Raw genomic sequence first — 12,408 nt, 5'->3', positions numbered from 1 at the left:
CAAACCATCTTGCTACCTGCAGCTGGTACAGGAGAGCACTCTCTTTAGATGGGCTTAGAGGTGGGTGGAGCTGAAGTCTGACAAATGAGCTTGGAGGCCCTGCTGTGTGCTTGGAGCAGGGGGAAGGCAGGATGAAGCGACTGCAGACCAGGCTGACAGACGAACTTTATGCTGGTTGCTAGGCAAAGGCAACTCGTGCCTGAGCCAGCAATCTCCAAACCCTCCCGAGGAGCACCAGAGCTGGAGATGAGTGTTGCTGCTATTCCAGTGCCAAGGAACAGCACTTTATTTTGTTAAGAGCATGGTCCTGCTTTATTTGTGTCCTCTCCAGCTGCTGGACATCAGTGGCAAGGTTAACTCTGCCGTGGGTGGGGAGAATTCCTTGCTGTGGCCTCCTTCACATATTTTGTTTTGTTCTGTTTTAATTTCATAACCTCAGCAACAAACTTCTCCCCCTTCTCCCTCCTTATTCTCCCTCTCCCCTCCTCCCCTTACTCCAATGGTTTATGAGTTTTGTGCTCTGTGGCCTATTAAGGTTCAGTTCCCAGCCAGTAAAAATGAGGAATTGGTTCCTGCCATTCCACGCAAGGAGTTTTAATGCACTCGGTCTCCTGGAAGCCTAAATGTTTTGTATCGGTGATAGTTGTGTAACATAAAGCCTTAATAAAGGTTTATAAGGGAAGGGATATGAAATGGAGCGTATGGAGTTCAGCTATGTCTGTGGCTCTGCTGGAGAATTAAACCAGGGAGAACGAGTTCCTAGGAGAGCTGGGGGTCTGTGATGTGTACAAACATCCACTGCTGTGACCCCCCACATCCCAGCTGTGTTGCCTCCTCCTGAGATAACAAAATCCTCTTCCTCTGAGCCCTGCATGGGAACTTGTGAAGCCCTGGCCTGAAGAGACATGGCTCAGTCTGAGGTGTGGGTTTCCAGGGTGGGCTCTTGTGTGTCTCATCCTGAGGTGTTTTCTGCTGCCCAAGTCTCCAGCATCCTTGGAGATGCACTTCCCTCCACAACTTCTCTCCAAACTTGTGTGTGCAGGGAAGGTGCCTATAAGTAAAGGTGGCAGCTGGATCATCTCTCTGTGCACCTTACTCAGCTTTGGGCTGAAAAGTTGGGTTTTGCTTCTGCTTTATCATTTGCTTGATCTTTTTGCAGCGATCCTTGAAAAGCAGCTTGCTCTCACCTCCATTTGCTGTCTCACCTTTTTGGGTTGTAAGCTCTTCAAGATGCTATATGCTCCTGTGCAGTGCCCAGCACAATCTTTCTTCAGTGGTCAGTGAGGCATCTAACACACATATTTAATATTTAATAGTCTTGTGGGTCTCAGATTGGGAATACAGAGACAGTCTCATACCTACCCATTGTCTTTTCCCCCATTTCAGAGATGGTGCCACATGCAGTTACAGCTAGCCTGCCCCATGAATTGATAAAACACAAGCTTTTTATGAGCTTTCCCATCAAAATTCTTGAAAGTAGGTGCATGGGAATGCATTTAGTAGGGTTTGAGGGGTACCCTTTAGCTGCCTTATGGTATGTAAACATGAAGGTATTTTTTGTGGCTTTGTTCTTTAGCAAAGCGGCAAATCTTCATTTCATTGAAATGTCTCACAAACATGAGCTTTTAAAGGGATAGGGATGGCAGGTTTTTGACATATAGGGAGTTTGGCTTTTCCCCCCAGATCTTTGAACAAATGGAAGCAAAACATGAGAATGTCTTTTCTTCTCAGCCTTGTGTTCTCAATATTTTAAATTTTAACTTTCCAGAAGTCATCATGGGGGTAGGGAAAGTACTGACTTCTATTCTGCTGTTGCAATTGTTTTCTGTGTTCTGATCTCTAGACCCAGTCCAATTTCCAGTCACCTCAAATTCAGATTTCTGTATGGTTTCTATTTTTATGAAAAGGACGTGAAAGACAAACATTAAAGTTTTGATGACTTTGGAGAAAGTTTGTCTTCTGATTTGAAGGTTTGTTTCTTATTACTTCAATATTGTTCTTCCAGTTATTTCACAACTTCAAAAAAATTAAATTCAGATCTAATTACAACTGATTTAATTGTCAATTTTTAATATACACACTTTCAGGCTTAGATTTAAAAACCAATAATATTTAGATATATGTATGGTCTTTGGGGTTTTTTGTTTGTTTTTAAACAGACGAAAATAAATACGTGAAAATGGTACATTAGGGATCCATGGTCTAGTCCTTAATATTGCAAGAAAAGTGCAGGAAGTGTTTAACTCTAAGAAGGACAGTGAACTGTCCTAAGTGATTAGAAATGGTGCTTCTGTAAGGTGTAAATTCCCCATAAATGTATTAAAGGATATTAACAATGAAACCTAAAAATGATGTATGAATATTGCAATGAACTTTTTCATTGCTGATCAGGTTAATAGATGGGGTGAAGAAGAAGGCTAGTATGAGGCCTTCTAAAGGTCCTCAGGAGTTATTGCAGAGGACAAAAAGCAGAGAGATGAAATAGAGGAAATAGATATGGATAATAACCATACTTCTGAACAGGTGCAGTTTTCTCCTGTGCAACAGAGGTGACAGAGTAATAGCAAGTGATAACTAAATTGGTGTTTCAGTAATTGCAAAGTCTTGGTCCGTGCCTTAGCATCCTGCTGCTGTCCTTGGACTACTCTGATGAGAGGACAAAGTAGTCTTAAATTAATATACTTGTCTAATGATCCAACCCACAGAAAGATCGTGGGGTTTTTGAATGCTGCCTCACATGCTGTTCACCTGCAAGCAGTACAGGACAGGTGTAGCTCACCTAGTTTCACCTGTAGAGCTATCTTAAATGACTCAATTTGCCATCCTGTGTTCTCAGTATGAAGACTGAAGTCCAAAAAAGTTTCAGCCATTGATTGACTGACTTTCTCTGATTTATATGTTTCTTTGGCTTGACATAAACAACATTTCCAGGGACATTGTACCATGGATTGGTGTGGGTTACCCATAGAAAGGGTAGTGACCTTAATATCATGCCCAAATTCACTTCCACTCCTTCAGAAAAATTCCTGTTCAGCTTAGACTAAACCAGTTTGTGTTGCACTCAGAAGAATATTTGAGATGGGTGACTCATATTGAAATCAATATGGGTCCATTGTAGATACAAGCTCTGGTTCCCTCTTGGCCTCATTTCCATGTGTGTAAAATGGTGAGAGGGGCAACCTCTGCCTCACAGAGCAGGAGGACAAAATACATTAAATGCTGAGAGCAGCTCAGATGCTGTGGTGAGGGGAAGGCACACAAGCACCAAGTTGCAAATACTTCAGACTAAAATCCCAGCAGGAAGAACAACTTCAGCATTGGAAGTAAGTCATCAGGGTATCTGCAAAGGGAAAAAAAAAATGCTTGAAAGAATCCCCTGAACAAATTAAATCTTGAGGCCTAAAGACAAAGGGAGAGAGAATTAATTTTTCTACAGATATGAAATGTTCTGAATCAGATAAGTCTTGTCATTAGAAAAGGCACTAAGCAGCAAATGTCTGGATAATACCGCCAGCTCCAAGCTTCTCTTGGAACCTCTAAATACATTAAATCCATAAAACTAAATGAAAGCAGCTGCAGTTTTATAGAAATAAAAGGCTCTCATATTAAAAAGCTAAGAGCTTATGAAATGAAAGAAAAAAATAATAATAAAATTAAAGTGGGGGAGGAGGAGAGTGAGAGAGAGAGAGAGGAGTGAAAGTTAGAAACATAGGTTCCTAGGAAAGGATGATGCAAAATGCTCTGAGTTAATATATGAGAATCCTTCAGAGACAAAATAACACACATTCAATGCTCAGTAAGAAAGAATAATAATTTTTTTATTAAAAGTTTTTTTGGCTTTAAGGATAGGTTTTAGTGTAAAAATGCCATTTTGCAATAAAACCTTTTAGAGCAGTGTGCCCTCTGAAATTTTGGGGGAGGCCCAGAGGGCTTATCCCTTTTTTCATTCCTGCTTCAGCTTTCTGAATTGAAGCATTTTGACTTTCCACTTTGAAACACTATTCTTCCACCTTTCTGAGTTACAAAAAAAGATGTCTTTTTGTCCCCCTCTTCCTATTCCTTAAACGCATCAGTGCATAGAAATAGCCAAGCATATTTTGTGAGAAATTCTGCTGTTTCTTCTCTTTGTGGGAAATGGAAACAAGGTTTCTGTCCAGCAGTAATTCCTCGTGTCTTATGCATCCTTGAGGTTCTGAGAAAAGAATGAAACTGGAGGTGGGGGAATAGTGCGTGCAAAAATAACTTTCATTTGTATGCAAATTTGCTTTCATTAGGATTTTCAGTTCTTCTTTCTTAGATGTATTACAGCAGTGTTTGGAGGCCTGCTGTACAAACACATGAATTCTGCATTGCTAACATCCCTTTGTGCAAGAGCTGCTGAGCCACATCTCCGTGATTTAAGCGGAGCTGCCACTTGTTGTGTCTCTGCTTCTGCAGAGCTGTTTGAGGAGATTCGTCTTGCCCCATCTACAGCGTTTCAAAGCCAACTGTCCATGCATGATCGGGCTGTCTTGGACCCGTTTTATAGCCAGGAAAGGGACAAGAACCTTCAGAGACACATTGACCTTTGCCTGTTGGTCTGAATTGCCTATAAAAAGAAGTCTAGGTTGAATAACTCAAACTTGGAGTTCAGATCACTGACTCCCACTCTGTGATTCCTTAACTTGCTGGAACCACTCTCACCAGATGGATGCTTTCTGTTGAAGCTGTGCATCACAGGACTGCTATTTTGCCAGCTATTCAGGAAAACGTGCATGTGGGCCAGATGGCTAAAAGTAGCCTTGATGTGTGGTGATTTAAGTAGGCCTTCTCCTGTTTGCTTTGTGAGGTTTTTTTGGGTTTTGGTTTTTTTTTTTGACATGGAAAGGATGAAGAGGGAGAACCTGATTGAACATCCTATTCATAGGAATAATTACTTTTGTAAGGCATTTGAAGGGAAAACAAAGAATTATTTGATTTCTACAAGGAGAAAGGCAAGAGCTGAGACAATGAGACATCAATGAATACATATTAAACCAGCTGCCCTTAAGTAGAGTATGGACTTGTAGTAAAAACTGACCTAAAATCCCTTCCTGGCTGTGTAATTGGTTTGATGCAAGATGATGGCTGAAAAGGGTAACATTCTTCTCCATTAGTCATCTTACTTGAATAAAATAGATAAAATCTCACATGTTACTACCAATGATTTCATGCACCAAAGTTATTGACATTAATAAAGCCTTACAAATGTTAAAAAAATTATGATAATGCTGTGAAATCTTAAGCTAGATGCTACTTCTCAGCAAAACAAAGTATTTTAAGTGCCATTATCCTTTATATTCCTGTACCGTTTTGCTTTTTTGCTTTGTTCTGATGTGTCAAGCCTGTGGAGCAATATTCTTTCCTAGTCCTCTTGCCTTGGCAGGAAGACACAAAGGCCAGGGAAAGTTGTGTGATTTATTCTAATTTTCCTTAGAACCTCTCTCTTGGTACGCTCAAACTCCAAGTGGGCAAACGCTCCCATCCAGGAAGGCAAAGCTTGTCAGATGTTACCATGACAACCTGAGTGTAATTAAGGCCCATTTCAGCTGCTAACAGCTGTGTGCATTTTATCTGTCTTGAAGATTATACACACACACACACGCACAGATAAATATATATCTACATGGGAAGTGTACTGTGAGGATATCTGCATCTATCTAGCTGTACATAAACCCACACCTAAATTGCTGCCCCTATGTACTACCATATTAACTGAGCTGAATTAAAAAAAAAAAAAAAAAAAAATTGCAAAGACATTTCTGTTCTTAAGGATGCTGAAGAACCAGAGCTTCTCCATTGCCTTTCCTCATACAGACACCCATTTTTAATGAAGTGTGGGAAAATAAATATTCATAGCCAAGAAAAAGGAAACCTTGCTTCAGGGTTAGAGTTTCCTGCATCTTTTCAGGTTGGTCATAGAGACTACAATTTTTGTTACTATTAAGGAGGAAATAGGAGCTGTTTCCACTAAATGTCTTTTGCAAATGCATCAAGTTCTGAAATAAGTCACTTAACCTTTAGGTAGCTCTTCCTGCCTTCCTGCAGGAAGCCATTCTCCCGTGCACGGTTTCTGCACTCCGGATGGAGTGTGCTGTGGCGTGTGTTGGCACACAGTGCTGTGTCTCCAGGCTGGGACGGACCCCCTGCATCCCAGGGCACAGCCAGCGCTGCTCTGCTGCTCCTGTGCAGCGCTCAGCAGAGGTCAGGAGCTGCTACAGGCACCTCTCTAACAGGAGAGGAATAGGACCTGCAGGAATGGATGCTCAGACCACTCAAAAATAGGTGTCAGATCCATTTCCTTTGGTAGCCAACCGGGACAAGAACCTTTTGAGAGGTACCTACAGCAGGAATGTTCACTGTGAGCTGTGAGACCGCCCTCCTGAGCTCACTGGCTTTCCCTGCCTGTGCAGGAGGCTGCACTGGGCCTGCTTGGAGGATGCAAAAATCTCTCATTGTGTCGCAGTGGGTTACAGAATTGTCACCTGATAAACAGTGCTTCAGTAGGTTGTGCTGAAGGTAAACATGTATTCTGTGAGTGTGGCTCGTAAAGGATGTGAGGTTCTGTGAGATGCCACACGTAACTTGTCTGAGGCTGTGAATATATTAGACTCCCACTCAAATTTAGATACACATCCTTCCAGCAGAGCAGTTTAACTCTTCAAGGAGCCCATAGGGATACAGTAAAGCATGGGGAACTTCATAATTAATTAATTTTGTTTTCTAATATCTATATAAATTGCCAGAGATTACATCAGTTTCAGTAAGAACTGATGGTCAAAGGCTTAAGAGAACCATTTGTGAAAAGAAAAAGGAAGATGAGGAGACAAAAAATTAAGAACTGCTTTTAGGAAAGATGGTTCACAAAGTAAATGCAGTGTAATGAAGGCAGTGATGGTGTTCAAAAGACAATAAACTCTGGACACATCTTCTAAGACCTAGATGCGGCTGTTGTTGTTGTTGTTGTTTTTCATAATGCTCTCTAGGTTTGCACCTGCTATAAACTATACAAATGTGGATGTCCAGAATGTGTTTGGCTGGCCTTTTGGTTTTGTTTTGGGTTTGTTTTTTTTTTTAAATTATAATAATCTGAGCTGGTGAATACAGCTGCGTTCTCCTGCTCTTTCCCTTTGTGTGTGAGAAATTATAGGTGCCAAGGGATCGTGTGAACTTTCTGTTTTGGGAAGGAGTCTCATTGCAATCTGCATTTTGGGAATGCAGAATTTCCCCTGAGTAAGTGAACAGGGTTATGTCCCCGAATGCTTTTTGCCTGGGGGACAAAGCAGGGGGAGGCTGCAGGCAGAGAAGCCAGCAGTGTGTGATTATGTCCATAAGGTCCTGTGTCTAAGGCACAGTTCTCAGAGGTCAGATAACTCTTTGCAGCTCTGTTTTTGAGTGTCTGGCTTGCAGAAAGGCAACTCACCTGGCATCACTTAGCTTGAAATTCTTTGTCTCAGTCCTACACTCTCTTCTGGTCTCCTTGGTCATTGTGTTCTTCTTTCCAATGAACGTGATTTTGTCCTTTTTTTTTTTTTTTTTTTCTATAGGAGATGATTGTAAGTTAGGTATTTTGATTAAAAGATGCTTAAAAATCCACTGAGAATGTGTTTCATTTTTGTGCATATGCCCAGAGGCATGTGTAACTTGGAATATGCTCAGGCTTGGACACAAAAATGGCCCCATCCTGGGTGCAGGAATCCTGCACTGGGCACTGGTAAAGGTTTGGCTACAGCTGCAAGATAAAGTGGGAGTGGTGGGCTACAAGTTAGCCTGAATCCAGGGAAATTAAAACAACTTGAATTTCTTGCTGTACCTTTAGCATGGTCTAAATGATTCCTCAGGAGAAAAAAAATACATTCAACATTTTGTGGTGTTTATGTGAGGGAAATGCTGTTCAGGGAAAAGGGTGAGATGGAAGTTTCAAACAAAATAAATGGAATTTCATGGAGACATTTAAAAGGGGAAAAATGTTGGAATGGTAGGAAGATTGGGGTGATAGGGAGTAGGAGACCTTTGCAGAGTATGGATCTTTTTGCTTGAGGATTTTGTATGGGTTTTGATTTGAAGAATTCTGTGAATGATCAAAACACATTCTCCCTCCACCTGCACCCAGTCCCTTTCCCCCCACAAAAAACACCAAACCAAAGAAAAACTGATTATGAAAACTGTTCATTTTTGCTGAAATAATTCCAAACTCGAGATGTCAAAGAATGATTTTCAGGTCCAATTCTTACATGTGAAAAGCTCCAGTTCTTAATTTCAAGTTGGCATATGCTTTATCAGACTGGAAAATCCATCTCTGAATGGAAGCGGAAGAAATAATAAACTGGTAATTGGGATAATATGATACCAAGATTAGCTTCCTACATAGCTGCAATGCCTCAAGTAATTTTCTTGGGACTGTGATATACCCAGTTATATCCAAGATTATTTTGTCTTTATATCTATATTTATGACATACTTAAATCCCCCAGTGATATTTTATAGCTGGGTAGCCATTTTGTGAAGCACAAAGTGAATACCCTCGGAGGAAAACATCAGCACCACTACTTTTTGTGTGCCATTTTTTGGGTTTGTGCTGCCCTTTTCCTACCCCATGAGAGGTGACACCGTGAGGAAAGTGTTTTGCTGGCAGTTTGTATGGAGAAGTGGAGGAAGGTGAGGATGGGATGTGCAAGGGATAGAGAGGTCAAATATTTACAGAACTAGGTCACATTTTCCAAGCTCAACTTCTGGATAGCAATCACAAAGAAAAAACTCATTCCTTCAGAAACCAGGATGTGCCCTGAATAAGGAGGAGTCTGTAAGAAAATGAAAAGCACGCTTATCACACAGTCAAAGGATCTACTCGGAACAGGGAGATTCAGCAGTTTAAATGTGCCTTTGGACTGTAAATAGACCCAAACCCCTATCTACCAGTCAAACAGACTCCAGTCCTTTCAAATGTAAGATTTGCTTTAATTACAAAAGCATATTACCATTTATCACCACACTCTAATCCCTAACCATACACCTCCTTAGCCTCTCTTATCCACTAACTTTACTCAGCCTACCCTAACTGATAAAAATCTACATCTACATATCAAACATATTCATGAACCTCTGTCAAAAAAAGGGAAAAGAAAAAAAAAGAAAATAAACGACCCCCCTTCCCCAACAAGTGCAGGATTAAGCCAGCAGAGGTGCGCTTGTGCTGAGTCTTGCTTTGCTCCTGCTGGAGCTGCAGCTCACCAGAGGTGCCTGCATCCCACAGTGAGGGACAGGGACAGTGTCCCTGCCAGCCTGGCACGTGTAGCCCATAAATCCCTTTTCCTTCAGAGTGCAGGTGTTTGGTGTCACGGTCCTTTACGCATCTCCTCAGCTGCTGCCGAAGCTGCCTGAGGTCTGCGGCGATGGATCGGGGTTTTGATGTTGGCTCTCCTGTCTGTACACTTTGGTAATTAGAATAACAAAAGTGGTAGCAAATCTTCAGGCATCAGCCATGCATTGCATCAATTAAAAACATCAAAAACAAAGCCTCTCCTGGTTCCTCTCCTTTCCACTTGATCTCTTACTCCTTGGGATGATGTAACTGTTTCCCTGAGTCCTTCTCCTAATTACTGTGTTCCTTGCTTTCTCTCTGAGCTTTCTTGCAACCCCAATTCTCTTCCAACATTTTATTTGCTTGCCCTTTCTTTTGCTGCTAGGGGACACCACTACTCTAATAGGGGAAGACAAGCATTTGCTGAGTTTACGTACTCTGGCAGAAATATAAGCATATGATTTTAAAATAAGTTTTTCTTCTCATTTAATTTGAAGCTGACTTTTAAAATTTCCTTTAAAGTACCAATTTTTGCAACATTTCTTCCAAAGGATAGATAAGTTCTGTTATTTCAGTTGCATGTGGGGTATTCAAGGCACACAAGTTTGAATTAGATGAGGTCATATGTTCTACTGGATAAATTCTAAACCACTGAGCAAGTAGGTTGATATCTTAGGACATTGACAAAACATGATTGTATGGAATTTAGATAAAACACCCTGAACATTAATTTTGACAGAGCTTGGATTCAGTTTTGAACTGTTAGCATTTAAACTCACATCTCGTGTTTAACTGACACAGAAATATAAAATACTTGGAGAAAGACGGAGACACTGCCCTAAATTTTTTCTTAGGCAGTTTAGTATGTGCAAAACAAAGCAGAGGGAGATGCCTCACTGTAAAGATAATTCTTTGTGCAGAGTCTGAAAAATGAGATCATGGTATAAAGAGGCTACTTCCGCACTGATGTAATTTCTTTATGGGCTTCTAATATAATTGTTTATTTTTCTTAGATTAATGCAAAAATAGAAAGAGTGCACTGAATATTTCAGGTGATCTATAAATCATACCATGGATATTTTGGTCTTGTCATCTCACTTCGTCCGGCTTGAATTATGTTGTGACACGTGGTGGAAAAGAAAAACACTGCTCAGTGGAATTCAACACCAAGTGTGCAGGCATGAATATAATCCCCCCCAGATATTAATTACATGTCCCAAAATTCAGACCATCAATATTTTGTCTTCTTTTCCCTCCTAGTTAATCTCTTGTACATTTTTGATTTTGTGTATGAGTTTTTGCTGTTGCCAGTGAAAACTGGGATGGAAAATCTCATGACAGAGGCCAGTGCCTCCCCATCATCTTCTCCCTCTTGCTGACTCAGGCATTTCAAGAAGCATCTTAAACAGGGATGTTTCTGAGCCTGAACTCTCAGCCTTTCATGCCTCTCTTTTCAGTCTCCTTGCTCTTCTTTCACATTGTTTGTTTGCTTGGCATCACATTAAAACCTACCTTAGCTGGGACTTCTTTTGAAATCTCCCTACCCAACCACAGCAATGCCCCTACTTCCCTTTCCTCCTTCCTCTCACTGTCTTCATCTGTGAACACTCAGAGCTGCTGTTGGGGGAGTGACTTGTACCAGGGCAAGCTGCATTTAATTCAAGTCACTCCTTACACCTACAGAGCTGCCTTCCTGCTGTTCAGCATATGTTAAGCATCCCCTCTCCGTGCCTGGTCCGTCCGCCTTGGCAATTTAATTCAAGTTTCACAGCATCATGCTTAGAGTCTCCAGTTTGCTCTCAAGTGTCAGCCAAGATGGCTGCTGTCATAGTCACTTAAACATCCCATGTAGATGAGCCCTTTGTGTGACAGGAGAAGGGATTTGGTGGGTCAAAACCAGCACGAACCAGGAGACACAGCATTTCCTATTCCTAGCTGAGCTATCCTGACATTTCTGACCAGACTTCACATGCCACAGAGGACTGACTGCAACACACACTTTCCTGATGAGCTCCTTCTTAATTGATTATTTCTCTTCAAAGGAGTTGTGGGGGGTTTGATATATTGATACATGGTACTCGCTGTCAATCCAAAGTAGAGGTCTGTCTTGAAAATTTTAGACAATGCTTTATTGAAAGAAAAAAAAAAAAAAAGGAAGCAAAGCAAAAGCCCCAAATGATTTCAGGACTTACAAAGAATACACTAGAGGCCAGAAAAGGCAAAAAATGAGTAGTGTTAGTGCATCTGACAACTTGTAACAGGATGCTTGTTCTTGCATCCTTTGGTTAAATCAACTCAAAGTTACTGACTAGGAGGAAGGTAAAAGAAGGTGGGAGTGGAGGAGATAGAGGATGATGGTGGATGGGGAACAGGGGGAAAGAAAGAAAAAGAAAAATCAATTGAAGCTGAGTGAGATTTTGTTTGCCAAGTTTCCAGCTGCTGCTCAGAGTGAATTTTTATGGCCAAGTTATAAACCTTTGAAAATAGGAGTTTCTAATGGAAATGCTGACAGACCCTTTATATGGTGACATTAACACTGGCCGCTCTGCAATTGTCCTTGCCTTCTTTTATTTATTTTCCTCTCTTTGTCCTTAAGGTCCTATCACACTTACTGTGATCCTGGTGAAGAAACAAAGAGAGAGAGGTCAAAATCGCTTAGAAACAGGAACTCTTTGTAAGCTGATGAAGCAGGTTGGGGAAGGGCAATTTCACTGTGTGGGGACAGAAATGCTTCAAGTTATTGTACCCTCCCACCACAAAGCCTCTTGTGATGCAAAGTAGTGTTCAATCTCTCAATATATATTGTTTTATCTTTCTTCTTTTTTTTTTCCTACTCCCAGTAGCTAAATGTCATGTGAATGCTGTTCCTCCTTAGAGCCAATTAATGAGGTAAATTTTTAAGGTAATAACAAAAGTGAGCTTGAGAGTAAAAGAAAAAAAAAGGGAATTGTACCCTGTGTTTTCTTTTTGGTATTTTGTGTGTGTTTCAAATAATCAGGTCTCTTTCTCAGCTGAAATTAAAGTGGTGTTTTAGGGGAAAATCAGTCTTTCCTACCTCTTTATTGAGAAACTTGATTATACTATCACAG

The 12,408-nt window shown here is 40.9% G+C and overlaps 1 protein-coding gene across 7 annotated transcripts in view; it reads left to right on the top strand.

Moving 5' to 3' along the window:
* CELF4 (CUGBP Elav-like family member 4) overlaps positions 1 to 12,408 on the top strand; it is a 694,523-nt gene that overhangs the window by 119,917 nt on the left and 562,198 nt on the right. The window lies entirely within an intron of this gene.

Source organism: Ammospiza nelsoni, chromosome Z (assembly GCF_027579445.1).
Source record: "Ammospiza nelsoni isolate bAmmNel1 chromosome Z, bAmmNel1.pri, whole genome shotgun sequence".
Taxonomy (NCBI): Eukaryota; Metazoa; Chordata; class Aves; order Passeriformes; family Passerellidae; genus Ammospiza; species Ammospiza nelsoni.
This window is presented reverse-complemented; position numbering and strand designations above follow the sequence as displayed.